This window comes from Neolamprologus brichardi, chromosome 3, assembly GCF_056152115.1.
Source record: "Neolamprologus brichardi isolate AB-2024 chromosome 3, ASM5615211v1, whole genome shotgun sequence".
In the NCBI taxonomy this organism is placed as follows: Eukaryota; Metazoa; Chordata; class Actinopteri; order Cichliformes; family Cichlidae; genus Neolamprologus; species Neolamprologus brichardi.
The window spans coordinates 48,181,716-48,205,008 of record NC_142106.1 but is presented as its reverse complement, the minus strand read 5'-3'; the positions used below and the strand labels follow the sequence as shown (position 1 = coordinate 48,205,008).

The 23,293-nt window shown below is 49.8% G+C and overlaps 10 non-coding genes and 35 pseudogenes across 10 annotated transcripts; all 45 read right to left on the bottom strand.

Annotated features, from left to right (window-relative positions):
• Positions 1-43: 43 nt before the first annotated feature.
• On the bottom strand, positions 44-162 carry LOC148104546 (5S ribosomal RNA; annotated as a pseudogene).
• A 390-nt stretch (positions 163-552) lies between these two features.
• On the bottom strand, positions 553-671 carry LOC148104545 (5S ribosomal RNA; annotated as a pseudogene).
• Positions 672-1,061: 390 nt separating this feature from the next.
• Positions 1,062-1,180, bottom strand: LOC148104544 (5S ribosomal RNA). The gene has a single exon (XR_015718718.1). It is a non-coding gene; the product is annotated as a 5S ribosomal RNA (ribosomal RNA).
• A 390-nt stretch (positions 1,181-1,570) lies between these two features.
• LOC148104543 (5S ribosomal RNA) lies at positions 1,571-1,689 on the bottom strand (annotated as a pseudogene).
• A 390-nt stretch (positions 1,690-2,079) lies between these two features.
• On the bottom strand, positions 2,080-2,199 carry LOC148104542 (5S ribosomal RNA; annotated as a pseudogene).
• Positions 2,200-2,589: 390 nt separating this feature from the next.
• LOC148104541 (5S ribosomal RNA) lies at positions 2,590-2,708 on the bottom strand (annotated as a pseudogene).
• A 390-nt stretch (positions 2,709-3,098) lies between these two features.
• On the bottom strand, positions 3,099-3,217 carry LOC148104540 (5S ribosomal RNA; annotated as a pseudogene).
• Positions 3,218-3,607: 390 nt separating this feature from the next.
• LOC148104539 (5S ribosomal RNA) lies at positions 3,608-3,726 on the bottom strand (annotated as a pseudogene).
• Positions 3,727-4,116: 390 nt separating this feature from the next.
• LOC148104538 (5S ribosomal RNA) lies at positions 4,117-4,235 on the bottom strand (annotated as a pseudogene).
• Positions 4,236-4,625: 390 nt separating this feature from the next.
• Positions 4,626-4,744, bottom strand: LOC148104537 (5S ribosomal RNA; annotated as a pseudogene).
• A 390-nt stretch (positions 4,745-5,134) lies between these two features.
• On the bottom strand, positions 5,135-5,253 carry LOC148104536 (5S ribosomal RNA). The gene has a single exon (XR_015718938.1). It is a non-coding gene; the product is annotated as a 5S ribosomal RNA (ribosomal RNA).
• Positions 5,254-5,643: 390 nt separating this feature from the next.
• Positions 5,644-5,762, bottom strand: LOC148104535 (5S ribosomal RNA; annotated as a pseudogene).
• Positions 5,763-6,152: 390 nt separating this feature from the next.
• Positions 6,153-6,271, bottom strand: LOC148104534 (5S ribosomal RNA). Its single transcript, XR_015718907.1, has one exon. It is a non-coding gene; the product is annotated as a 5S ribosomal RNA (ribosomal RNA).
• A 390-nt stretch (positions 6,272-6,661) lies between these two features.
• Positions 6,662-6,780, bottom strand: LOC148104533 (5S ribosomal RNA; annotated as a pseudogene).
• Positions 6,781-7,170: 390 nt separating this feature from the next.
• On the bottom strand, positions 7,171-7,289 carry LOC148104532 (5S ribosomal RNA; annotated as a pseudogene).
• Positions 7,290-7,679: 390 nt separating this feature from the next.
• Positions 7,680-7,798, bottom strand: LOC148104531 (5S ribosomal RNA; annotated as a pseudogene).
• Positions 7,799-8,188: 390 nt separating this feature from the next.
• Positions 8,189-8,307, bottom strand: LOC148104530 (5S ribosomal RNA; annotated as a pseudogene).
• A 390-nt stretch (positions 8,308-8,697) lies between these two features.
• On the bottom strand, positions 8,698-8,816 carry LOC148104529 (5S ribosomal RNA; annotated as a pseudogene).
• A 390-nt stretch (positions 8,817-9,206) lies between these two features.
• Positions 9,207-9,325, bottom strand: LOC148104528 (5S ribosomal RNA; annotated as a pseudogene).
• Positions 9,326-9,715: 390 nt separating this feature from the next.
• Positions 9,716-9,834, bottom strand: LOC148104527 (5S ribosomal RNA; annotated as a pseudogene).
• A 391-nt stretch (positions 9,835-10,225) lies between these two features.
• On the bottom strand, positions 10,226-10,344 carry LOC148104526 (5S ribosomal RNA; annotated as a pseudogene).
• Positions 10,345-10,734: 390 nt separating this feature from the next.
• Positions 10,735-10,853, bottom strand: LOC148104525 (5S ribosomal RNA). The gene has a single exon (XR_015718717.1). It is a non-coding gene; the product is annotated as a 5S ribosomal RNA (ribosomal RNA).
• Positions 10,854-11,243: 390 nt separating this feature from the next.
• On the bottom strand, positions 11,244-11,362 carry LOC148104524 (5S ribosomal RNA; annotated as a pseudogene).
• Positions 11,363-11,752: 390 nt separating this feature from the next.
• Positions 11,753-11,871, bottom strand: LOC148104523 (5S ribosomal RNA; annotated as a pseudogene).
• Positions 11,872-12,261: 390 nt separating this feature from the next.
• Positions 12,262-12,380, bottom strand: LOC148104522 (5S ribosomal RNA; annotated as a pseudogene).
• Positions 12,381-12,770: 390 nt separating this feature from the next.
• LOC148104521 (5S ribosomal RNA) lies at positions 12,771-12,889 on the bottom strand (annotated as a pseudogene).
• A 390-nt stretch (positions 12,890-13,279) lies between these two features.
• On the bottom strand, positions 13,280-13,398 carry LOC148104520 (5S ribosomal RNA; annotated as a pseudogene).
• A 390-nt stretch (positions 13,399-13,788) lies between these two features.
• Positions 13,789-13,907, bottom strand: LOC148104519 (5S ribosomal RNA). Its single transcript, XR_015718716.1, has one exon. It is a non-coding gene; the product is annotated as a 5S ribosomal RNA (ribosomal RNA).
• A 390-nt stretch (positions 13,908-14,297) lies between these two features.
• On the bottom strand, positions 14,298-14,406 carry LOC148104518 (5S ribosomal RNA; annotated as a pseudogene).
• A 390-nt stretch (positions 14,407-14,796) lies between these two features.
• Positions 14,797-14,915, bottom strand: LOC148104517 (5S ribosomal RNA; annotated as a pseudogene).
• Positions 14,916-15,305: 390 nt separating this feature from the next.
• Positions 15,306-15,424, bottom strand: LOC148104516 (5S ribosomal RNA). The gene has a single exon (XR_015718930.1). It is a non-coding gene; the product is annotated as a 5S ribosomal RNA (ribosomal RNA).
• Positions 15,425-15,814: 390 nt separating this feature from the next.
• LOC148104515 (5S ribosomal RNA) lies at positions 15,815-15,923 on the bottom strand (annotated as a pseudogene).
• A 390-nt stretch (positions 15,924-16,313) lies between these two features.
• On the bottom strand, positions 16,314-16,432 carry LOC148104514 (5S ribosomal RNA; annotated as a pseudogene).
• A 390-nt stretch (positions 16,433-16,822) lies between these two features.
• On the bottom strand, positions 16,823-16,941 carry LOC148104513 (5S ribosomal RNA). Its single transcript, XR_015718715.1, has one exon. It is a non-coding gene; the product is annotated as a 5S ribosomal RNA (ribosomal RNA).
• A 390-nt stretch (positions 16,942-17,331) lies between these two features.
• On the bottom strand, positions 17,332-17,450 carry LOC148104512 (5S ribosomal RNA). Its single transcript, XR_015718917.1, has one exon. It is a non-coding gene; the product is annotated as a 5S ribosomal RNA (ribosomal RNA).
• Positions 17,451-17,840: 390 nt separating this feature from the next.
• On the bottom strand, positions 17,841-17,959 carry LOC148104511 (5S ribosomal RNA). Its single transcript, XR_015718921.1, has one exon. It is a non-coding gene; the product is annotated as a 5S ribosomal RNA (ribosomal RNA).
• Positions 17,960-18,349: 390 nt separating this feature from the next.
• LOC148104510 (5S ribosomal RNA) lies at positions 18,350-18,468 on the bottom strand. The gene has a single exon (XR_015718949.1). It is a non-coding gene; the product is annotated as a 5S ribosomal RNA (ribosomal RNA).
• Positions 18,469-18,858: 390 nt separating this feature from the next.
• LOC148104509 (5S ribosomal RNA) lies at positions 18,859-18,978 on the bottom strand (annotated as a pseudogene).
• A 376-nt stretch (positions 18,979-19,354) lies between these two features.
• On the bottom strand, positions 19,355-19,473 carry LOC148104508 (5S ribosomal RNA; annotated as a pseudogene).
• Positions 19,474-19,863: 390 nt separating this feature from the next.
• On the bottom strand, positions 19,864-19,982 carry LOC148104507 (5S ribosomal RNA; annotated as a pseudogene).
• Positions 19,983-20,372: 390 nt separating this feature from the next.
• Positions 20,373-20,492, bottom strand: LOC148104506 (5S ribosomal RNA; annotated as a pseudogene).
• A 390-nt stretch (positions 20,493-20,882) lies between these two features.
• LOC148104505 (5S ribosomal RNA) lies at positions 20,883-21,001 on the bottom strand (annotated as a pseudogene).
• An 889-nt stretch (positions 21,002-21,890) lies between these two features.
• LOC148104504 (5S ribosomal RNA) lies at positions 21,891-22,010 on the bottom strand (annotated as a pseudogene).
• A 390-nt stretch (positions 22,011-22,400) lies between these two features.
• Positions 22,401-22,509, bottom strand: LOC148104503 (5S ribosomal RNA; annotated as a pseudogene).
• Positions 22,510-22,899: 390 nt separating this feature from the next.
• Positions 22,900-23,018, bottom strand: LOC148104502 (5S ribosomal RNA; annotated as a pseudogene).
• Positions 23,019-23,293: the final 275 nt, after the last annotated feature.

Here is a 23,293-nt window from a genome sequence, read left to right as displayed (position 1 = left end):
CCCTTCTCTGGATCAAAAGCAGTTCAATGACATGAAAATGAGAGGCTTACAGCACCAGGTATTCCCAGGCAGTCTCCCATCCAAGTACTAACCAAGCCCAGCCCTGCTTAGCTTCCGAGATCAGACGAGGTCAGGCGTGCTCAGCGTGGTATGGCCGTAAGCTGCTGCCCACAGCACAATGTGTGAATTTATGGAATCAAGTGATGAGGTGGCCAGTACCTGAAGTTACGAACACAATCCAATAACCCTACCTGCATGCTTGCCTAATACCCTAAGCCAAAGACTCAGTTTAGCATTTATCCGGCAGCACAGGCCCTGGATTTTTGAAGATGGCCTGAGGAACCAGCACAGGGCCTGGTGTGGTGTAGTTAGCCTCGACCAGCAGCACTGGCTCTGGTGTGTTGTAGGTGGCCTCAGCCAGCAGAACAAGACATTGGTGAAAACAGCCAAAAGCAATGTCGTTAATGTGCCCTCATTAATGGGCAGCTGCTTTGGGTCTTTTAATACACCCCTTCTCTGGATCAAAAGCAGTTCAATGACATGAAAATGAAAGGCTTACAGCACCAGGTATTCCCAAGCAGTCTCCAAGCCAAGTACTAACCAAGCCCAGCCCTGCTTAGCTTCCGAGATCAGACGAGGTCAGGCGTGCTCAGGGTGGTATGGCCGTAAGCTGCTGCCCACAGCACAATGTGTCAATTTATGGAATCAAGTGATGAGGTGGCCAGGACCTGAAGTTACGAACACAATCCTATAACCCTACCTGCATGCTTGCCTAATACCCTAACCCAAAGACTCAGTTTAGCATTTATCCAGCAGCACAGGCCCTGGATTTTTGAAGATGGCCTCAGGAACCAGCACAGGGCCTGGTGTGGTGTAGTTAGCCTCGACCAGCGGCACTGGCCCTGGTGTGTTGTAGGTGGCCTCAGCCAGCAGAACAAGACATTGGTGAAAACAGCCAAAAGCAATGTCGTTAATGTGCCCTCATTAATGGGCAGCTGCTTTGGGTCTTTTAATACACCCCTTCTCTGGATCAAAAGCAGTTCAATGACATGAAAATGAGAGGCTTACAGCACCAGGTATTCCCAGGCAGTCTCCCATCCAAGTACTAACCAAGCCCAGCCCTGCTTAGCTTCCGAGATCAGACGAGGTCAGGCGTGCTCAGGGTGGTATGGCCGTAAGCTGCTGCCCACACCACAATGTGTGAATTTATGGAATCAAGTGATGAGGTGGCCAGTACCTGAAGTTACGAACACAATCCTATAACCCTACCTGCATGCTTGCCTAATACCCTAAGCCAAAGACTCAGTTTAGCATTTATCCGGCAGCACAGGCCCTGGATTTTTGAAGATGGCCTCAGGAACCAGCACAGGGCCTGGTGTGGTGTAGTTAGCCTCGACCAGCAGCACTGGCTCTGGTGTGTTGTAGGTGGCCTCAGCCAGCAGAACAAGACATTGGTGAAAACAGCCAAAAGCAATGTCGTTAATGTGCCCTCATTAATGGGCAGCTGCTTTGGGTCTTTTAATACACCCCTTCTCTGGATCAAAAGCAGTTCAATGACATGAAAATGAAAGGCTTACAGCACCAGGTATTCCCAAGCAGTCTCCAAGCCAAGTACTAACCAAGCCCAGCCCTGCTTAGCTTCCGAGATCAGACGAGGTCAGGCGTGCTCAGGGTGGTATGGCCGTAAGCTGCTGCCCACAGCACAATGTGTCAATTTATGGAATCAAGTGATGAGGTGGCCAGGACCTGAAGTTACGAACACAATCCTATAACCCTACCTGCATGCTTGCCTAATACCCTAACCCAAAGACTCAGTTTAGCATTTATCCAGCAGCACAGGCCCTGGATTTTTGAAGATGGCCTCAGGAACCAGCACAGGGCCTGGTGTGGTGTAGTTAGCCTCGACCAGCGGCACTGGCCCTGGTGTGTTGTAGGTGGCCTCAGCCAGCAGAACAAGACATTGGTGAAAACAGCCAAAAGCAATGTCGTTAATGTGCCCTCATTAATGGGCAGCTGCTTTGGGTCTTTTAATACACCCCTTCTCTGGATCAAAAGCAGTTCAATGACATGAAAATGAGAGGCTTACAGCACCAGGTATTCCCAGGCAGTCTCCCATCCAAGTACTAACCAAGCCCAAGCCCTGCTTAGCTTCCGAGATCAGACGAGGTCAGGCGTGCTCAGGGTGGTATGGCCGTAAGCTGCTGCCCACAGCACAATGTGTCAATTTATGGAATCAAGTGATGAGGTGGCCAGTACCTGAAGTTACGAACACAATCCTATAACCCTACCTGCATGCTTGCCTCATACCCTAACCCAAAGACTCAGTTTAGCATTTATCCAGCAGCACAGGCCCTGGATTTTTGAAGATGGCCTCAGGAACCAGCACAGGGCCTGGTGTGGTGTAGTTAGCCTCGGCCAGCAGCACTGGCCCTGGTGTGTTGTATGTGGCCTCAGCCAGCAGAACAAGACATTGGTGAAAAAAAACAAAAGCAATGTTGTTAATGTGCCCTCATTAATGGGCACCTGCTTTGGGTCTTTTAATACACCCCTTCTCTTGATCAAAAGCAGTTCAATGACATGAAAATGAAAGGCTTACAGCACCAGGTATTCCAAGGCAGTCTCCCATGCAAGTACTAACCAAGCCCATTCCTGCTTATCTTCCGAGATCAGACGAGGTCAGGCGTGCTCAGGGTGGTATGGCTGTAAGCTGCTGCCCACAGCACAATGTGTCAATTTATGGAATCAAGTGATGAGGTGGCCAGTACCTGAAGTTACGAACACAATCCTACAACCCTACCTGCATGCTTGCCTAATACCCTAACCCAAAGACTCAGTTTAGCATTTATCCAGCAGCACAGGCCCTTGATTTTTGAAGATGGCCTCAGGAACCAGCACAGGGCCTGGTGTGGTGTAGTTAGCCTCGGCCAGCAGCACTGGCCCTGGTGTGTTGTAGGTGACCTCAGCCAGCAGAACAAGACATTGGTGAAAACAGCCAAAAGCAATGTCGTTAATGTGCCCTCATTAACGGGCAGCTGCTTTGGGTCTTTCAATACACCCCTTCTCTGGATCAAAAGCAGTTCAATGACATGAAAATGAAAGGCTTACAGCACCAGGTATTCCAGGGCAGTGTCCCATCCAAGTGCTAACCAAGCCCAGCCCTGCTTAGCTTCCGAGATCAGACGAGGTCAGGCGTGCTCAGGGTGGTATGGCCGTAAGCTGCTGCCCACAGCACAATGTGTCAATTTATGGAATCAAGTGATGAGGTGGCCAGTACCTGAAGTTACGAACACAATCCTATAACCCTACCTGCATGCTTGCCTAATACCCTAAGCCAAAGACTCAGTTTAGCATTTATCCGGCAGCACAGGCCCTGGATTTTTGAAGATGGCCTGAGGAACCAGCACAGGGCCTGGTGTGGTGTAGTTAGCCTCGACCAGCAGCACTGGCCCTGGTGTGTTGTAGGTGGCCTCAGCCAGCAGAACAAGACATTGGTGAAAACAGCCAAAAGCAATGTCGTAAATGTGCCCTCATTAATGGGCAGCTGCTTTGGGTCGTTTAATACACCCCTTCTCTGGATCAAAAGCAGTTCAATGACATGAAAATGAGAGGCTTACAGCACCAGGTATTCCAGGGTAGTCTCCCATCCAAGTACTAACCAAGCCCAGCCCTGCTTAGCTTCCGAGATCAGACGAGGTCAGGCGTGCTCAGGGTGGTATGGCCGTAAGCTGCTGCCCACAGCACAATGTGTCAATTTATGGAATCAAGTGATGAGGTGGCCAGTACCTGAAGTTACGAACACAATCCTACAACCCTACCTGCATGCTTGCCTAATACCCTAACCCAAAGACTCAGTTTAGCATTTATCCAGCAGCACAGGCCCTGGATTTTTGAAGATGGCCTCAGGAACCAGCACAGGGCCTGGTGTGGTGTAGTTAGCCTCGACCAGCAGCACTGGCCCTGGTGTGTTGTAGGTGACATCAGCCAGCAGAACAAGACATTGGTGAAAACAGCCAAAAGCAATGTCGTTAATGTACCCTCATTAACGGGCAGCTGCTTTGGGTCTTTCAATACACCCCTTCTCTGGATCAAAAGCAGTTCAATGACATGAAAATGAAAGGCTTATAGCACCAGGTATTCCAGGGCAGTGTCCCATCCAAGTGCTAACCAAGCCCAGCCCTGCTTAGCTTCCGACATCAGACGAGGTCAGGCGTGCTCAGGGTGGTATGGCCGTAAGCTGCTGCCCACAGCACAATGTGTCAATTTATGGAATCAAGTGATGAGGTGGCCAGTACCTGAAGTTACGAACACAATCCTATAACGCTACCTGCATGCTTGCCTAATACCCTAAGCCAAAGACTCAGTTTAGCATTTATCCGGCAGCACAGGCCCTGGATTTTTGAAGATGGCCTGAGGAACCAGCACAGGGCCTGGTGTGGTGTAGTTAGCCTCGACCAGCAGCACTGGCTCTGGTGTGTTGTAGGTGGCGTCAGCCAGCAGAACAAGACATTGGTGAAAACAGCCAAAAGCAATGTCGTTAATGTGCCCTCATTAATGTGCAGCTGCTTTGGGTCTTTTAATACACCCCTTCTCTGGATCAAAAGCAGTTCAATGACATGAAAATGAGAGGCTTACAGCACCAGGTATTCCCAAGCAGTCTCCAAGCCAAGTACTAACCAAGCCCAGCCCTGCTTAGCTTCCGAGATCAGACGAGGTCAGGCGTGCTCAGGGTGGTATGGCCGTAAGCTGCTGCCCACAGCACAATGTGTCAATTTATGGAATCAAGTGATGAGGTGGCCAGGACCTGAAGTTACGAACACAATCCTATAACCCTACCTGCAAGCTTGCCTAATACCCTAACCCAAAGACTCAGTTTAGCATTTATCCAGCAGCACAGGCCCTGGATTTTTGAAGATGGCCTCAGGAACCAGCACAGGGCCTGGTGTGGTGTAGTTAGCCTCGACCAGCGGCACTGGCCCTGGTGTGTTGTAGGTGGCCTCAGCCAGCAGAACAAGACATTGGTGAAAACAGCCAAAAGCAATGTCGTTAATGTGCCCTCATTAATGTGCAGCTGCTTTGGGTCTTTTAATACACCCCTTCTCTGGATCAAAAGCAGTTCAATGACATGAAAATGAGAGGCTTACAGCACCAGGTATTCCCAGGCAGTCTCCCATCCAAGTACTAACCAAGCCCAGCCCTGCTTAGCTTCCGAGATCAGACGAGGTCAGGCGTTCTCAGGGTGGTATGGCCGCAAGCTGCTGCCCACAGCACAATGTGTCAAATTATGGAATCAAGTGATGAGGTGGCCAGTACCTGAAGTTACGAACACAATCCTATAACCCTACCTGCATGCTTGCCTCATACCCTAACCCAAAGACTCAGTTTAGCATTTATCCAGCAGCACAGACCCTGGATTTTTGAAGATGGCCTCAGGAACCAGCACAGGGCCTGGTGTGGTGTAGTTAGCCTCGGCCAGAAGCACTGGCCCTGGTGTGTTGTATGTGGCCTCAGCCAGCAGAACAAGACATTGGTGAAAAAAAACAAAAGCAATGTTGTTAATGTGCCCTCATTAATGGGCAGCTGCTTTGGGTCTTTTAATACACCCCTTCTCTTGATCAAAAGCAGTTCAATGACATGAAAATGAAAGGCTTACAGCACCAGGTATTCCCAGGCAGTCTCCCGTCCAAGTACTAACCAAGCCAAGGCCTGCTTAGCTTCCGAGATCAGACGAGGTCAGGCGTGCTCAGGGTGGTATGGCCGTAAGCTGCTGCCCACAGCACAATGTGTCAATTTATGGAATCAAGTGATGAGGTGGCCAGTACCTGAAGTTACGAACACAATCCTATAACCCTACCTGTATGCTTGCCTCATACCCTAACCCAAAGACTCAGTTAAGCATTTATCCAGCAGCACAGGCCCTGGATTTTTGAAGATGGCCTGAGGAACCAGCACAGGGCCTGGTGTGGTGTAGTTAGCCTCGGCCAGCAGCACTGGCCCTGGTGTGTTGTAGGTGGCCTCAGCCAGCAGAACAAGACATTGGTGAAAACAGCCAAAAGCAATGTCGTTAATGTGCCCTCATTAATGGGCAGCTGTTTTGGTTCTTTTAATACACCCCTTCTCTGGATCAAAAGCAGTTCAATGACATGAAAATGAAAGGCTTACAGCACCAGGTATTCCCAGGCAGTCTCCCATCCAAGTACTAACCAAGCCCAGCCCTGCTTAACTTCCGAGATCAGACGAGGTCAGGCGTGCTCAGGGTGGTATGGCCGTAAGCTGCAGCCGACAGCACAATGTGTCAATTTATGGAATCAAGTGATGAGGTGGCCAGTACCTGAAGTTACGAACACAATCCTATAACCCTACCTGCATGCTTGCCTAATACCCTAACCCAAAGACTCAGTTTAGCATTTATCCAGCAGCACAGGCCCTGGATTTTTGAAGATGGCCTGAGGAACCAGCACAGGGCCTGGTGTGGTGTAGTTAGCCTCGGCCAGCAGCACTGGCCCTGGTGTGTTGTAGGTGGCCTCAGCCAGCAGAACAAGACATTGGTGAAAACAGCCAAAAGCAATGTCGTTTATGTGCCCTCATTAATGGGCAGCTGCTTTGGGTCTTTCAATACACCCCTTCTCTGGATCAAAAGCAGTTCACTGACATGAAAATGAAAGGCTTACAGCACCAGGTATTCCCAGGCAGTCTCCCATCCAAGTACTAACCAAGCCCAGCGCTGCTTAGCTTCCGAGATCAGACGAGGTCAGGCGTGCTCAGGGTGGTATGGCCGTAAGCTGCTGCCCAGAGCACAATGTGTCAATTTATGGAATCAAGTGATGAGGTGGCCAGTACCTGAAGTTACGAACACAATCCTATAACCCTACCTGCATGCTTGCCTCATACCCTAACCCAAAGACTCAGTTTAGCATTTATCCAGCAGCACAGGCCCTGGATTTTTGAAGATGGCCTGAGGAACCAGCACAGGGCCTGGTGTGGTGTAGTTAGCCTCGACCAGCAGCACTGGCTCTGGTGTGTTGTAGGTGGCCTCAGCCAGCAGAACAAGACATTGGTGAAAACAGCCAAAAGCAATGTCGTTAATGTGCCCTCATTAATGGGCAGCTGCTTTGGGTCTTTTAATACACCCCTTCTCTGGATCAAAAGCAGTTCAATGACATGAAAATGAAAGGCTTATAGCACCAGGTATTCCAGGGCAGTGTCCCATCCAAGTGCTAACCAAGCCCAGCCCTGCTTAGCTTCCGAGATCAGACGAGGTCAGGCGTGCTCAGGGTGGTATGGCCGTAAGCTGCTGCCCACAGCACAATGTGTCAATTTATGGAATCAAGTGATGAGGTGGCCAGTACCTGAAGTTACGAACACAATCCTATAACCCTACCTGCATGCTTGCCTAATACCCTAAGCCAAAGACTCAGTTTAGCATTTATCCGGCAGCACAGGCCCTGGATTTTTGAAGATGGCCTGAGGAACCAGCACAGGGCCTGGTGTGGTGTAGTTAGCCTCGACCAGCAGCACTGGCCCTGGTGTGTTGTAGGTGGCCTCAGCCAGCAGAACAAGACATTGGTGAAAACAGCCAAAAGCAATGTCGTTAATGTGCCCTCATTAATGGGCAGCTGCTTTGGGTCTTTTAATACACCCCTTCTCTGGATCAAAAGCAGTTCAATGACATGAAAATGAAAGGCTTACAGCACCAGGTATTCCCAAGCAGTCTCCAAGCCAAGTACTAACCAAGCCCAGCCCTGCTTAGCTTCCGAGATCAGACGAGGTCAGGCGTGCTCAGGGTGGTATGGCCGTAAGCTGCTGCCCACAGCACAATGTGTCAATTTATGGAATCAAGTGATGAGGTGGCCAGGACCTGAAGTTACGAACACAATCCTATAACCCTACCTGCATGCTTGCCTAATACCCTAACCCAAAGACTCAGTTTAGCATTTATCCAGCAGCACAGGCCCTGGATTTTTGAAGATGGCCTCAGGAACCAGCACAGGGCCTGGTGTGGTGTAGTTAGCCTCGACCAGCGGCACTGGCCCTGGTGTGTTGTAGGTGGCCTCAGCCAGCAGAACAAGACATTGGTGAAAACAGCCAAAAGCAATGTCGTTAATGTGCCCTCATTAATGGGCAGCTGCTTTGGGTCTTTTAATACACCCCTTCTCTGGATCAAAAGCAGTTCAATGACATGAAAATGAGAGGCTTACAGCACCAGGTATTCCCAGGCAGTCTCCCATCCAAGTACTAACCAAGCCCAGCCCTGTTTAGCTTCCGAGATCAGACGAGGTCAGGCGTGCTCAGGGTGGTATGGCCGTAAGCTGCTGCCCACAGCACAATGTGTCAATTTATGGAATCAAGTGATGAGGTGGCCAGTACCTGAAGTTACGAACACAATCCTATAACCCTACCTGCATGCTTGCCTCATACCCTAACCCAAAGACTCAGTTTAGCATTTATCCAGCAGCACAGGCCCTGGATTTTTGAAGATGGCCTCAGGAACCAGCACAGGGCCTGGTGTGGTGTAGTTAGCCTCGGCCAGCAGCACTGGCCCTGGTGTGTTGTATGTGGCCTCAGCCAGCAGAACAAGACATTGGTGAAAAAAAACAAAAGCAATGTTGTTAATGTGCCCTCATTAATGGGCACCTGCTTTGGGTCTTTTAATACACCCCTTCTCTTGATCAAAAGCAGTTCAATGACATGAAAATGAAAGGCTTACAGCACCAGGTATTCCAAGGCAGTCTCCCATGCAAGTACTAACCAAGCCCATTCCTGCTTATCTTCCGAGATCAGACGAGGTCAGGCGTGCTCAGGGTGGTATGGCTGTAAGCTGCTGCCCACAGCACAATGTGTCAATTTATGGAATCAAGTGATGAGGTGGCCAGTACCTGAAGTTACGAACACAATCCTACAACCCTACCTGCATGCTTGCCTAATACCCTAACCCAAAGACTCAGTTTAGCATTTATCCAGCAGCACAGGCCCTTGATTTTTGAAGATGGCCTCAGGAACCAGCACAGGGCCTGGTGTGGTGTAGTTAGCCTCGGCCAGCAGCACTGGCCCTGGTGTGTTGTAGGTGACCTCAGCCAGCAGAACAAGACATTGGTGAAAACAGCCAAAAGCAATGTCGTTAATGTGCCCTCATTAACGGTCAGCTGCTTTGGGTCTTTCAATACACCCCTTCTCTGGATCAAAAGTAGTTCAATGACATGAAAATGAAAGGCTTACAGCACCAGGTATTCCAGGGCAGTGTCCCATCCAAGTGCTAACCAAGCCCAGCCCTGCTTAGCTTCCGAGATCAGACGAGGTCAGGCGTGCTCAGGGTGGTATGGCCGTAAGCTGCTGCCCACAGCACAATGTGTCAATTTATGGAATCAAGTGATGAGGTGGCCAGTACCTGAAGTTACGAACACAATCCTATAACCCTACCTGCATGCTTGCCTAATACCCTAAGCCAAAGACTCAGTTTAGCATTTATCCGGCAGCACAGGCCCTGGATTTTTGAAGATGGCCTGAGGAACCAGCACAGGGCCTGGTGTGGTGTAGTTAGCCTCGACCAGCAGCACTGGCCCTGGTGTGTTGTAGGTGGCCTCAGCCAGCAGAACAAGACATTGGTGAAAACAGCCAAAAGCAATGTCGTAAATGTGCCCTCATTAATGGGCAGCTGCTTTGGGTCGTTTAATACACCCCTTCTCTGGATCAAAAGCAGTTCAATGACATGAAAATGAGAGGCTTACAGCACCAGGTATTCCAGGGTAGTCTCCCATCCAAGTACTAACCAAGCCCAGCCCTGCTTAGCTTCCGAGATCAGACGAGGTCAGGCGTGCTCAGGGTGGTATGGCCGTAAGCTGCTGCCCACAGCACAATGTGTCAATTTATGGAATCAAGTGATGAGGTGGCCAGGACCTGAAGTTACGAACACAATCCTATAACCCTACCTGCATGCTTGCCTAATACCCTAACCCAAAGACTCAGTTTAGCATTTATCCAGCAGCACAGGCCCTGGATTTTTGAAGATGGCCTCAGGAAACAGCACAGGGCCTGGTGTGGTGTAGTTAGCCTCAGCCAGCAGCACTGGCCCTGGTGTGTTGTAGGTGGCCTCAGCCAGCAGAACAAGACATTGGTGAAAACAGCCAAAAGCAATGTCGTTAATGTGCCCTCATTAATGGGCAGCTGCTTTTTCGTCTTTTAATACACCCCTTCTCTGGATCAAAAGCAGTTCAATGACATGAAAACGAGAGGCTTACAGCACCAGGTATTCCCAGGCAGTCTCCCATCCAAGTACAAACCAGGCCCAGCGCTGCTTAGCTTCCGAGATCAGACGAGGTCAGGCGTGCTCAGGGTGGTATGGCCGTAAGCTGCTGCCCACAGCACAATGTGTCAATTTATGGAATCAAGTGATGAGGTGGCCAGTACCTGAAGTTACGAACACAATCCTATAACCCTACCTGCATGCTTGCCTCATACCCTAACCCAAAGACTCAGTTTAGCATTTATCCAGCAGCACAGGCCCTGGATTTTTGAAGATGGCCTCAGGAACCAGCACAGGGCCTGGTGTGGTGTAGTTAGCCTCGGCCAGCAGCACTGGCCCTGGTGTTTTGTAGGTGGCCTCAGCCAGCAGAACAAGACATTGGTGAAAACAGCCAAAAGCAATGTCGTTAATGTGCCCTCATTAATGGGCAGCTGCTTTGGGTCTTTTAATACACCCCTTCTCTGGATCAAAAGCAGTTCAATGACATGAAAATGAAAGGCTTACAGCACCAGGTATTCCCAGGCAGTCTCCCATCCAAGTACTAACCAAGCCCAGCCCTGCTTAGCTTCCGAGATCAGACGAGGTCAGGCGTGCTCAGGGTGGTATGGCCGTAAGCTGCTGCCCACAGCACAATGTGTCAATTTATGGAATCAAGTGATGAGGTGGCCAGTACCTGAAGTTACGAACACAATCCTACAACCCTACCTGCATGCTTGCCTAATACCCTAACCCAAAGACTCAGTTTAGCATTTATCCAGCAGCACAGGCCCTGGATTTTTGAAGATGGCCTCAGGAACCAGCACAGGGCCTGGTGTGGTGTAGTTAGCCTCGACCAGCAGCACTGGCCCTGGTGTGTTGTAGGTGACATCAGCCAGCAGAACAAGACATTGGTGAAAACAGCCAAAAGCAATGTCGTTAATGTACCCTCATTAACGGGCAGCTGCTTTGGGTCTTTCAATACACCCCTTCTCTGGATCAAAAGCAGTTCAATGACATGAAAATGAAAGGCTTATAGCACCAGGTATTCCAGGGCAGTGTCCCATCCAAGTGCTAACCAAGCCCAGCCCTGCTTAGCTTCCGAGATCAGACGAGGTCAGGCGTGCTCAGGGTGGTATGGCCGTAAGCTGCTGCCCACAGCACAATGTGTCAATTTATGGAATCAAGTGATGAGGTGGCCAGTACCTGAAGTTACGAACACAATCCTATAACGCTACCTGCATGCTTGCCTAATACCCTAAGCCAAAGACTCAGTTTAGCATTTATCCGGCAGCACAGGCCCTGGATTTTTGAAGATGGCCTGAGGAACCAGCACAGGGCCTGGTGTGGTGTAGTTAGCCTCGACCAGCAGCACTGGCTCTGGTGTGTTGTAGGTGGCCTCAGCCAGCAGAACAAGACATTGGTGAAAACAGCCAAAAGCAATGTCGTTAATGTGCCCTCATTAATGGGCAGCTGCTTTGGGTCTTTTAATACACCCCTTCTCTGGATCAAAAGCAGTTCAATGACATGAAAATGAGAGGCTTACAGCACCAGGTATTCCCAAGCAGTCTCCAAGCCAAGTACTAACCAAGCCCAGCCCTGCTTAGCTTCCGAGATCAGACGAGGTCAGGCGTGCTCAGGGTGGTATGGCCGTAAGCTGCTGCCCACAGCACAATGTGTCAATTTATGGAATCAAGTGATGAGGTGGCCAGGACCTGAAGTTACGAACACAATCCTATAACCCTACCTGCAAGCTTGCCTAATACCCTAACCCAAAGACTCAGTTTAGCATTTATCCAGCAGCACAGGCCCTGGATTTTTGAACATGGCCTGAGGAACCAGCACAGGGCCTGGTGTGGTGTAGTTAGCCTCGGCCAGCAGCACTGGCCCTGGTGTGTTGTAGGTGGCCTCAGCCAGCAGAACAAGACATTGGTGAAAACAGAAAAAAGCAATGTCGTTAATATGCCCTCATTAATGGGCAGCTGCTTTGGGTCTTTTAATACACCCCTTCTCTTGATCAAAAGCAGTTCAATGACATGAAAATGAAAGGCTTACAGCACCAGGTATTCCAAGGCAGTCTCCCATCCAAGTACTAACCAAGCCCAGCCCTGCTTAGCTTCCGAGATCAGACGAGGTCAGGCGTGCTCAGGGTGGTATGGCCGTAAGCTGCTGCCCACAACACAATGTGTCAATTTATGGAATCAAGTGATGAGGTGGCCAGTACCTGAAGTTACGAACACAATCCTATAATCCTACCTGCATGCTTGCCTAATACCCTAACCCAAAGACTCAGTTTAGCATTTATCCAGCAGCACAGGCCCTGGATTTTTGAAGATGGCCTCAGGAACCAGCACAGGGCCTGGTGTGGTGTAGTTAGCCTCGGCCAGCAGCACTGGCCCTGGTGTGTTGTATGTGGCCTCAGCCAGCAGAACAAGACATTGGTGAAAAAAAAAGAAAACAATGTCGTTAATGTGCCCTCATTAATGGGCAGCTGCTTTGGGTCTTTTAATACACCCCTTCTCTGGATCAAAAGCAGTTCAATGACATGAAAATGAAAGGCTTACAGCACCAGGTATTCCAAGGCAGTCTCCCATGAGAGTACTAACCAAGCCCATTCCTGCTTAGCTTCCGAGATCAGACGAGGTCAGGCGTGCTCAGGGTGGTATGGCCGTAAGCTGCTGCCCACAGCACAATGTGTCAATTTATGGAATCAAGTGATGAGGTGGCCAGTACCTGAAGTTACGAACACAATCCTATAACCCTACCTGCATGCTTGCCTAATACCCTAACCCAAAGACTCAGTTTAGCATTTATCCAGCAGCACAGGCCCTGGATTTTTGAAGATGGCCTCAGGAACCAGCACAGGGCCTGGTGTTGTGTAGTTAGCCTCGACCAGCAGCACTGGCCCTGGTGTGTTGTAGGTGGCCTCAGCCAGCAGAACAAGACATTGGTGAAAACAGCCAAAAGCAATGTCGTTAATGTGCCCTCATTAATGGGCAGCTGCTTTGGGTCTTTTAATACACCCCTTCTCTGGATCAAAAGCAGTTCAATGACATGAAAATGAGGGGCTTACAGCACCAGGTATTCCCAGGCAGTCTCCCATCCAAGTACTAACCAAGCCAATCACTGCTTAGCTTCCGAGATCAGACGAGGTCAGGCGTGCTCAGGGTGGTATGGCTGTAAGCTGCTGCCCACAGCACAATGTGTCAATTTATGGAATCAAATGATGAGGTGGCCAGTACCTGAAGTTACGAACACAATCCTATAACCCTACCTGCATGCTTGCCTAATACCCTAAGCCAAAGACTCAGTTTAGCATTTATCAGGCAGCACAGGCCCTGGATTTTTGAAGATGGCCTGAGGAACCAGCACAGGGCCTCGTGTGGTGTAGTTAGCCTCGGCCAGCAGCACTGGCCCTGGTGTGTTGTAGGTGGCCTCAGCCAGCAGAACAAGACATTGGTGAAAACAGCCAAAAGCAATGTCGTTAATGTGCCCTCATTAATGGGCAGTTGCTTTGGGTCTTTTAATACACCCCTTCTCTGGATCAAAAGCAGTTCAATGACATGAAAATGAAAGGCTTACAGCACCAGGTATTCCCAGGCAGTCTCCCATCCAAGTACTAACCAAGCCCAGCCCTGCTTAGCTTCCGAGATCAGACGAGGTCAGGCGTGCTCAGGGTGGTATGGCCGTAAGCTGCTGCCCACAGCACAATGTGTCAATTTATGGAATCAAGTGATGAGGTGGCCAGTACCTGAAGTTACGAACACAATCCTATAACCCTACCTGCATGCTTGCCTAATACCCTAACCCAAAGACTCAGTTTAGCATTTATCCAGCAGCACAGGCCCTGGATTTTTGAAGATGGCCTCAGGAACCAGCACAGGGCCTGGTGTGGTGTAGTTAGCCTCGGCCAGCAGCACTGGCCCTGGTGTGTTGTAGGTGGCCTCAGCCAGCAGAACAAGACATTGGTGAAAACAGCCAAAAGCAATGTTGTTAATGTGCCCTCATTAATGGGCATCTGCTTTGGGTCTTTTAATACACCCCTTCTCTGGATCAAAAGCAGTTCAATGACATGAAAATGAAAGGCATACAGCACCAGGTATTCCCCCATCCAAATTCTAACCAAGCCCAGCCCTGCTTAACTTCCGAGATCAGACGAGGTCAGGCGTGCTCAGGGTGGTATGGCCGTAAGCTGCTGCCCACAGCACAATGTGTCAATTTATGGAATCAAGTGATGAGGTGGCCAGTACCTGAAGTTACGAACACAATCCTATAACCCTACCTGCATGCTTGCCTAATACCCTAAAACAAAGAATCAGTTTAGCATTTATCCAGCAGCACAGGCCCTGGATTTTTGAAGATGGCCTCAGGAACCAGCACAGGGCCTGGTGTGGTGTAGTTAGCCTCGGCCATCAGCACTGGCCCTGGTGTGTTGTAGGTGGCCTCAGCCAGCAGAACAAGACATTGGTGAAAACAGCCAAAAGCAATGTCGTTAATGTGCCCTCATTAATGGGCAGCTTTTTTGGGTCTTTTAATACACCGCTTCTCTGGATCAAAAGCAGTTCAATGACATGAAAATGAAAGGCTTAAAGCACCAGATATTCCCAGGCAGTCTCCCATCCAAGTACTAACCAAGCCCAGCCCTGCGTAGCTTCCGAGATCAGACGAGGTCAGGCGTGCTCAGGGTGGTATGGCCGTAAGCTGCTGCCCACAGCACAATGTGTCAATTTATGGAATCAAGTGATGAGGTGGCCAGTACCTGAAGTTACGAACACAATCCTATAACCCTACCTGCATGCTTGCCTAATACCCTAACCCAAAGACTCAGTTTAGCATTTATCCAGCAGCACAGGCCCTGGATTTTTGAAGATGGCCTCAGGAACCAGCACAGGGCCTGGTGTGGTGTAGTTAGCCTCGGCCAGCAGCACTGGCCCTGGTGTGTTGTAGGTGGCCTCAGCCAGCAGAACAAGACATTGGTGAAAACAGCCAAAAGCAATGTCGTTAATGTGCCCTCATTAATGGGCAGCTGCTTTGGGTGTTTTAATACACCCCTTCTCTGGATCAAAAGCAGTTCAATGACATGAAAATGAAAGGCTTACAGCACCAGGTATTCCCAGGCAGTCTTCCATCCAAGTACTAACCAAGCCCAGCCCTGCTTAACTTCCGAGATCAGACGAGGTCAGGCGTGCTCAGGGTGGTATGGCCGTAAGCTGCTGCCCACAGCACAATGTGTCAATTTATGGAATCAAGTGATGAGGTGGCCAGTACCTGAAGTTACGAACACAATCCTATAACCCTACCTGCATGCTTGCCTAATACCTTAAGCCAAAGACTCAGTTTAGCATTTATCCAGCAGCACAGGCCCTGGATTTTTGAAGATGGCCTCAGGAACCAGCACAGGGCCTGGTGTGGTGTAGTTAGCCTCGGCCAGCAGCACTGGCCCTGGTGTGTTGTATGTGGCCTCAGCAAGCAGAACAAGACATTGATGAAAACAGCCAAAAGCAATGTCGTTAATGTGCCCTCATTAATGTGCAGCTGCTTTGTGTCTTTTAATACACCCCTTCTCTGGATCAAAAGCAGTTCAAGGACATGAAAATGAAAGGCTTACAGCACCAGGTATTCCCAGGCAGTCTCCCATCCAAGTACTAACCAAGCCCAGCCCTGCTTAGATTCCGAGATCAGGCGTGCTCAGGGTGGTCTGGCCGTAAGCTGCTGTCTGCAGCACAATGTGTCAATTTATGGAATAAAGTGATGAGGTGGCCAGTACCTGAAGTTACGAACACAATCCTATAACCCTACCTGCATGCTTTCCTAATACCCTAAGCCAAAGACTCAGTTTAGCATTTATCCAGCAGCACAGGCCATGGATTTTTGAAGATGGTCTGAGGAACCAGCACAGTGCCTGGTGTGGTGTAGTTAGCCTCGGCCAGCAGCACTGGCCCTGGTGTGTTGTAGGTGGCCTCAGCCAGCAGAACAAGACATTGGTGAAAACAGCCAAAAGCAATGTCGTTAATGTGCCCTCATTAATGGGCAGCTGCTTTGGGTCTTTTAATACACCCCTTCTCTGGATCAAAAGCAGTTCAATGACATGAAAATGAAAGGCTTACAGCACCAGGTATTCCCAGGCAGTCTCCCATCCAAGTACTAACCAAGCCCAGCCCTGCTTAGCTTCCGAGATCAGACGAGGTCAGGCGTGCTAAGGGTGGTATGGCCGTAAGCTTCTGCCCACAGCACAATGTGTCAATTTATGGAATCAAGTGATGAGGTGGCCAGTACCTGAAGTTACGAACACAATCCTATAACCCTACCTGCATGCTTGCCTAATACCCTAACCCAAAGACTCTGTTTAGCATTTATCCAGCAGCACAGGCCCTGGATTTTTGAAGATGGCCTCAGGAACCAGCACAGGGCCTGGTGTGGTGTAGTTAGCCTCGGCCAGCAGCACTGGCCCTGGTGTTTTGTAGGTGGACTCAGCCAGCAGAACAAGACATTGGTGAAAATAGCCAAAAGCAATGTCGTTAATGTGCCCTCATTAATGGGCAGCTGCTTTGGGTCTTTTAATACACCCCTTCTCTGGATCAAAAGCAGTTCAATGACATGAAAATGAAAGGCTTACAGCACCAGGTATTCCCAGGCAGTCTCCCATCCAAGTACTAACCAAGCCCAGCCCTGCTTAGCTTCCGAGATCAGACGAGGTCAGGCGTGCTCAGGGTGGTATGGCCGTAAGCTGCTGCCCACAGCACAATGTGTCAATTTATGGAATCAAGTGATGAGGTGGCCAGTATCTGAAGTTACGAACACAATCCTATAACCCTACCTGCATGCTTGCCTAATACGCTAACCCAAAGACTCAGTTTAGCATTTATCCAGCAGCACAGGCCCTGGATTTTTGAAGATGGCCTCAGGAACCAGCACAGGGCCTGGTGTGGTGTAGGTAGCCTCGGCCAGCAGCACTTGCCCTGGTGTGTTGTAGGTGGCCTCAGCCAGCAGAACAAGACATTGGTGAAAACAGCCAAAAGCAATGTTGTTAATGTGCCCTCATTAATGGGTATCTACTTTGGGTCTTTTAATACACCCCTTCTCTGGATCAAAAGCAGTTCAATGACATGAAAATTAAAGGCTTACAGCACCAGGTATTCCCAGGCAGTCACCCATCCAAGTACTAACCAAGCCCAGCCCTGCTTAACTTCCGAGATCAGACGAGGTCAGGCGTCCTCAGGGAGGTATGGCTGTAAGCTACTGCCCACAGCACAATGTGTAAATTTATTAAATCAAGTGATGAGGTGGCCAGGACCTGAAGTTACGAACACAATCCTATAACCCTACCTGCATGCTTACCTCATACCCTAACCCAAACACTCAGTTTAGCATTTATCCAGCAGCACAGGACCTGGATTTTTGAAGATGGACTCAGGAACCAGCACAGGGCCTGGTGTGGTGTAGTTAGCCTCGGCCAGAAGCACTGGCCCTGGTGTGTTGTAGGAGGCCTGAGCCAGCAGAACAAGTCATTGGTGAAAACAGCTAAAAGCAATGTCGTTAATGTGCCCTCATTAATGGGCAGCTGCTTTGGGTCTTTTAATACACCCCTTCTCTGGATCAAAAGCAGTTCAATGACATGAAAATGAAAGGCTTACAGCACCAGGTATTCCCAAGCAGTCTCCCATCCAAGTACTAACCAAGCCCAGCCCTGCTTAGCTTCCGAGATCAGACGAGGTCAGGCGTGCTCAGGGTGGTATGGCCGTAAGCTGCTGCCCACAGCACAATGTGTCAATTTATGGAATCCAGTGATGAGGTTGCCAGTACCTGAAGTTACGAACACAATCCTATAACCCTACCTGCATGCTTACCTCATACCCTAACCCAAACACTCAGTTTAGCATTTATCCAGCAGCACAGGACCTGGATTTTTGAAGATGGCCTCAGGAACCAGCACAGGGCCTGGTGTGGTGTAGTTAGCCTCGGCCAGAAGCACTGGCCCTGGTGTGTTGTAGGAGGCCTGAGCCAGCAGAACAAGTCATTGGTGAAAACAGCTAAAAGCAATGTCGTTAATGTGCCCTCATTAATGGGCAGCTGCTTTGGGTCTTTTAATACACCCCTTCTCTGGATCAAAAGCAGTTCAATGACATGAAAATGAAAGGCTTACAGCACCAGGTATTCCCAAGCAGTCTCCCATCCAAGTACTAACCGAGCCCAGCCCTGCTTAGCTTCCGAGATCAGACGAGGTCAGGCGTGCTCAGGGTGGTATGGCCGTAAGCTGCTGCCCACAGCACAATGTGTCAATTTATGGAATCCAGTGATGAGGTTGCCAGTACCTGAAGTTACGAACACAATCCTATAACCCTACCTGCATGCTTGCCTAATACCCTAAGCCAAAGACTCAGTTTAGCATTTATCCAGCAGCACAGGCCCTGGATTTTTGAAGATGGCCTGAGGAACCAGCACAGGGCCTGGTGTGGTGTAGTTAGCCTCGGCCAGCAGCACTGGCCCTGGTGTGTTGTATGTGGCCTCAGCCAGCAGAACAAGACATTGGTGAAAACAGCCAAAAGCAATGTCGTTAATGTGCCCTCATTAATGGGCAGCTGCTTTGGGTCTTTCAATACACCCCTTCTCTGGATCAAAAGCAGTTCAATGACATGAAAACGAAAGGCTTACAGCACCAGGTATTCCCAGGCAGTCTCCCATCCAAGTACTAACCAAGCCCAAGCCCTGCTTAGCTTCCGAGATCAGACGAGGTCAGGGGTCCTCAGGGTGGTATGGCCGTAAGCTGCTGCCCACAGCACAATGTGTCAATTTATGGAATCAAGTGATGAGGTGGCCAGTACCTGAAGTTACGAACACAATCCTATAACCCTACCTGCATGCTTGCCTAATACCCTAAGCCAAAGACTCAGTTTAGCATTTATCCAGCAGCACAGACCCTGGATTTTTGAAGATGGCCTCAGGAACCAGCACAGGGCCTGGTGTGGTGTAGTTAGCCTCGGCCAGCAGCACTGGCCCTGGTGTGTTGTAGGTGGCCTCAGCCAGCAGAACAAGACATTGGTGAAAACAGACAAAAGCAATGTCGTTAATGGGCAGCTGCTTTGGGTCTTTTAATACACCCCTTCTCTGGATCAAAAGCAGTTCAATGACATGAAAATGAAAGGCTTACAGCACCAGGTATTCCCAGGCAGTCTCCCATCCAAGTACTAACCAAGCCCAGCCCTGCTTAGCTTCCGAGATCAGACGAGGTCAGGCGTGCTCAGGGTGGGATGGCCGTAAGCTGCTGCCCACAGCACAATGTGTCAATTTATGGAATCAAGTGATGAGGTGGCCAGTACCTGAAGTTACGAACACAATCCTATAACCCTACCTGCATGCTTCCCTCATACCCTAACCCAAAGACTCAGTTTAGCATTTATCCAGCAGCACAGGCCCTGGATTTTTGAAGATGGCCTCAGGAACCAGCACAGGGCCTGGTGTTGTGTAGTTAGCCTCGGCCAGCAGCACTGGCCCTGGTGTGTTGTAGGTGGCCTCAGCCAGCAGAACAAGACATTGGTGAAAACAGCCAAAAGCAATGTTGTTAATGTGCCCTCATTAATGGGCAGCTGCTTTGAGTCTTTTAATACACCCCTTCTCTGGATCAAAAGCAGTTCAATGACATGAAAATGAAAGGCTTACAGCACCAGGTATTCCCAGGCAGTCTTCCATCCAAGTACTAACCAAGCCCAGCCCTGCTTAGCTTCCGAGATCAGACGAGGTCAGGCGTGCTCAGGGTGGTATGGCCGTAAGCTGCTGCCCACAGCACAATGTGTCAATTTATGGAATCAAGTGATGAGGTGGCCAGTACCTGAAGTTACGAACACAATCCTATAACCCGACCTGCATGCTTGCCTAATACCCTAACCCAAAGACTCAGTTTAGCATTTATCCAGCAGCACAGGCCCTGGATTTTTGAAAATGGCCTCAGGAACCAGCACAGGGCCTGGTGTGGTGTAGTTAGCCTCGGCCAGCAGCACTGGCCCTGGTGTGTTGTATGTGGCCTCAGCCAGCAGAACAAGACATTGGTGAAAACAGCCAAAAGCAATGTCGTTAATGTGCCCTCATTAATGTGCAGCTGCTTTGGGTCTTTTAATACACCCCTTCTCTGGATCAAAAGCAGTTCAATGACATGAAAATGAAAGGCTTACAGCACCAGGTATTCCCAGGCAGTCTCCCATCCAAGTACAAACCAAGCCCAACCCCTGCTTAGCTTCCGAGATCTGACGAGGTCAGGCGTGCTCAGGGTGGTATGGCCGTAAGCTGCTGCCCACAGCACAATGTGTCAATTTATGGAATCAAGTGATGAGGTGGCCAGTACCTGAAGTTACGAACAAAATCCTATAACCCTACCTGCATGCTTGCCTGATACCCTAAGCCAAAGACTCAGTTTAGCATTTATCCAGCAGCACAGGCCCTGGATTTTTGAAGATGGCCTCAGGAACCAGCACAGGGCCTGGTGTGGTGTAGTTAGCCTCGGCCAGCAGCACTGGCCCTGGTGTGTTGTAGGTGGCCTCAGCCAGCAGAACAAGACATTGGTGAAAACATCCAAAAGCAATGTCGTTAATGTGCCCTCATTAATGGGCAGCTGCTGTGGGTCTTTTAATACACCCCTTCTCTGGATCAAAAGCAGTTCAATGACATGAAAATGAAAGAATTACAACACCAGGTATTCCCAGGCAGTCTCCCATCCAAGTACTAACCAAGCCCAGCCCTGCTTAACTTCCGAGATCAGACGAGGTCAGGCGTGCTCAGGGTGGTATGGCCGTAAGCTGCTGTCCACATCACAATTTGTCAATTTATGGAATCAAGTGATGAGGTGGCCAGTACCTGAAGTTACGAACACAATCCTATAACCCTACCTGCATGCTTGCCTCATACCCTAACCCAAAGACTCAGTTTAGCATTTATCCAGCAGCACAGGACCTGGATTTTTGAAGATGGCCTCAGGAACCAGCACAGGGCCTGGTGTGGTGTAGTTAGCCTCGGCCAGCAGCACTGGCCCTGGTGTGTTGTAGGTGGCCTCAGCCAGCAGAACAAGACATTGGTGAAAACAGCCAAAAGCAATGTCGTTAATGTGCCCTCATTAATGGGCAGCTGCTTTGGGTGTTTTAATACACCCCTTCTCTGAATCAAAAGCAGTCCAATGACATGAAAATGAAAGGCTTACAGCACCAGGCAGTCTCCCATCCAAGTACTAACCAAGCCCAGCCCTGCTTAGCTTCCGAGATCAGACGAGGTCAGGCGTGCTCAGGGTGGTATGGCCGTAAGTTGCCGCCCATAGCACAATGTGTCAGTTTATTGAATCAAGTGATGAGGTGGCCAGTACCTGAAGTTACGAACACAATCCTATAACCCTACCTGCATGCTTGCCTAATACCCTAAGCCAAAGACTCAGTTTAGCATTTATCCAGCATAACAGGACCTGGATTTTTGAAGATGGCCTCAGGAACCAGCACAGGGCCTGGTGTGGTGTAGTTAGCCTCGGCCAGCTGCACTGGCCCTGGTGTGTTGTAGGTGGCCTCAGCCAGCAGAACAAGACATTGGTGAAAACATCCAAAAGCAATGTCGTTAATGTGCCCTCATTAATGGGCACCTGCTTTGGGTCTTTTAATACACCCCTTCTCTGGATCAAAAGCAGTTCAATGACATGAAAATGAAAGATTTACAGCACCAGGTATTCCCAGGCAGTCTCCCATCCAAGTACGAACCAAGCCCAAGCCCTGCTTAGCTTCCGAGATCAGACGAGGTCAGGCGTGCTCAGGGTGGTATGGCCGTAAGCTGCTGTCCACATCACAATTTGTCAATTTATGGAATCAAGTGATGAGGTGGCCAGTACCTGAAGTTACGAACACAATCCTATAACCCTACCTGCATGCTTGCCTCATACCCTAACCCAAAGACTCAGTTTAGCATTTATCCAGCAGCACAGGACCTGGATTTTTGAAGATGGCCTCAGGAACCAGCACAGGGCCTGGTGTGGTGTAGTTAGCCTCGGCCAGCAGCACTGGCCCTGGTGTGTTGTAGGTGGCCTCAGCCAGCAGAACAAGACATTGGTGAAAACAGCCAAAAGCAATGTCGTTAATGTGCCCTCATTAATGGGCAGCTGCTTTGGGTCTTTTAATACACCCCTTCTCTGAATCAAAAGCAGTTCAATGACATGAACATTAAAGGCTTACAGCACCAGCTATTCCCAGGCAGTCTCCCATCCAAGTACTAACCAAGCCCAGCCCTGCTTAGCTTCCGAGGTCAGGCGTGCTCAGGGTGGTATGGCCGTAAGCTGCTGCCCACAGCACAATGTGTCAAATTATGGAATCAAGTGATGAGGTGGCCAGTACCTGAAGTTACGAACACAATCCTATAACCCTACCTGCATGCTTGCCTAATACCCTAAGCCAAAGACTCAGTTTAGCATTTATCCAGCAGCACAGGCCCTGGATTTTTGAAGATGGCCTCAGGAACCAGCACAGGGCCTGGTGTGGTGTAGTTAGCCTCGGCCAGCAGCACTGGCCCTGGTGTGTTGTAGGTGGCCTAAGCCAGCAGAACAAGACATTGGTGAAAACATCCAAAAGCAATGTCGTTATTGTGCCCTCATTAATGGGCAGCTGCTTTGGGTCTTTTAATACACCCCTTCTCTGGATCAAAAGCAGTTCAATGACATGAAAATGAAAGGCTTACAGCACCAGGTATTCCCAGGCAGTCTTCCATCCAAGTACTAACCAAGCCCAGCCCTGCTTAGCTTCCGAGATCAGACGAGGTCAGGCGTGCTCAGGGTGGTATGGCCGTAAGCTGCTGCCCACAGCACAATGTGTCAATTTATGGAATCAAGTGATGAGGTGGCCAGTACCTGAAGTTACGAACACAATCCTATAACCCGACCTGCATGCTTGCCTAATACCCTAACCCAAAGACTCAGTTTAGCATTTATCCAGCAGCACAGGCCCTGGATTTTTGAAAATGGCCTAAGGAACCAGCACAGGGCCTGGTGTGGTGTAGTTAGCCTCGACCAGCAGCACTGGCCCTGGTGTGTTGTATGTGGCCTCAGCCAGCAGAACAAGACATTGG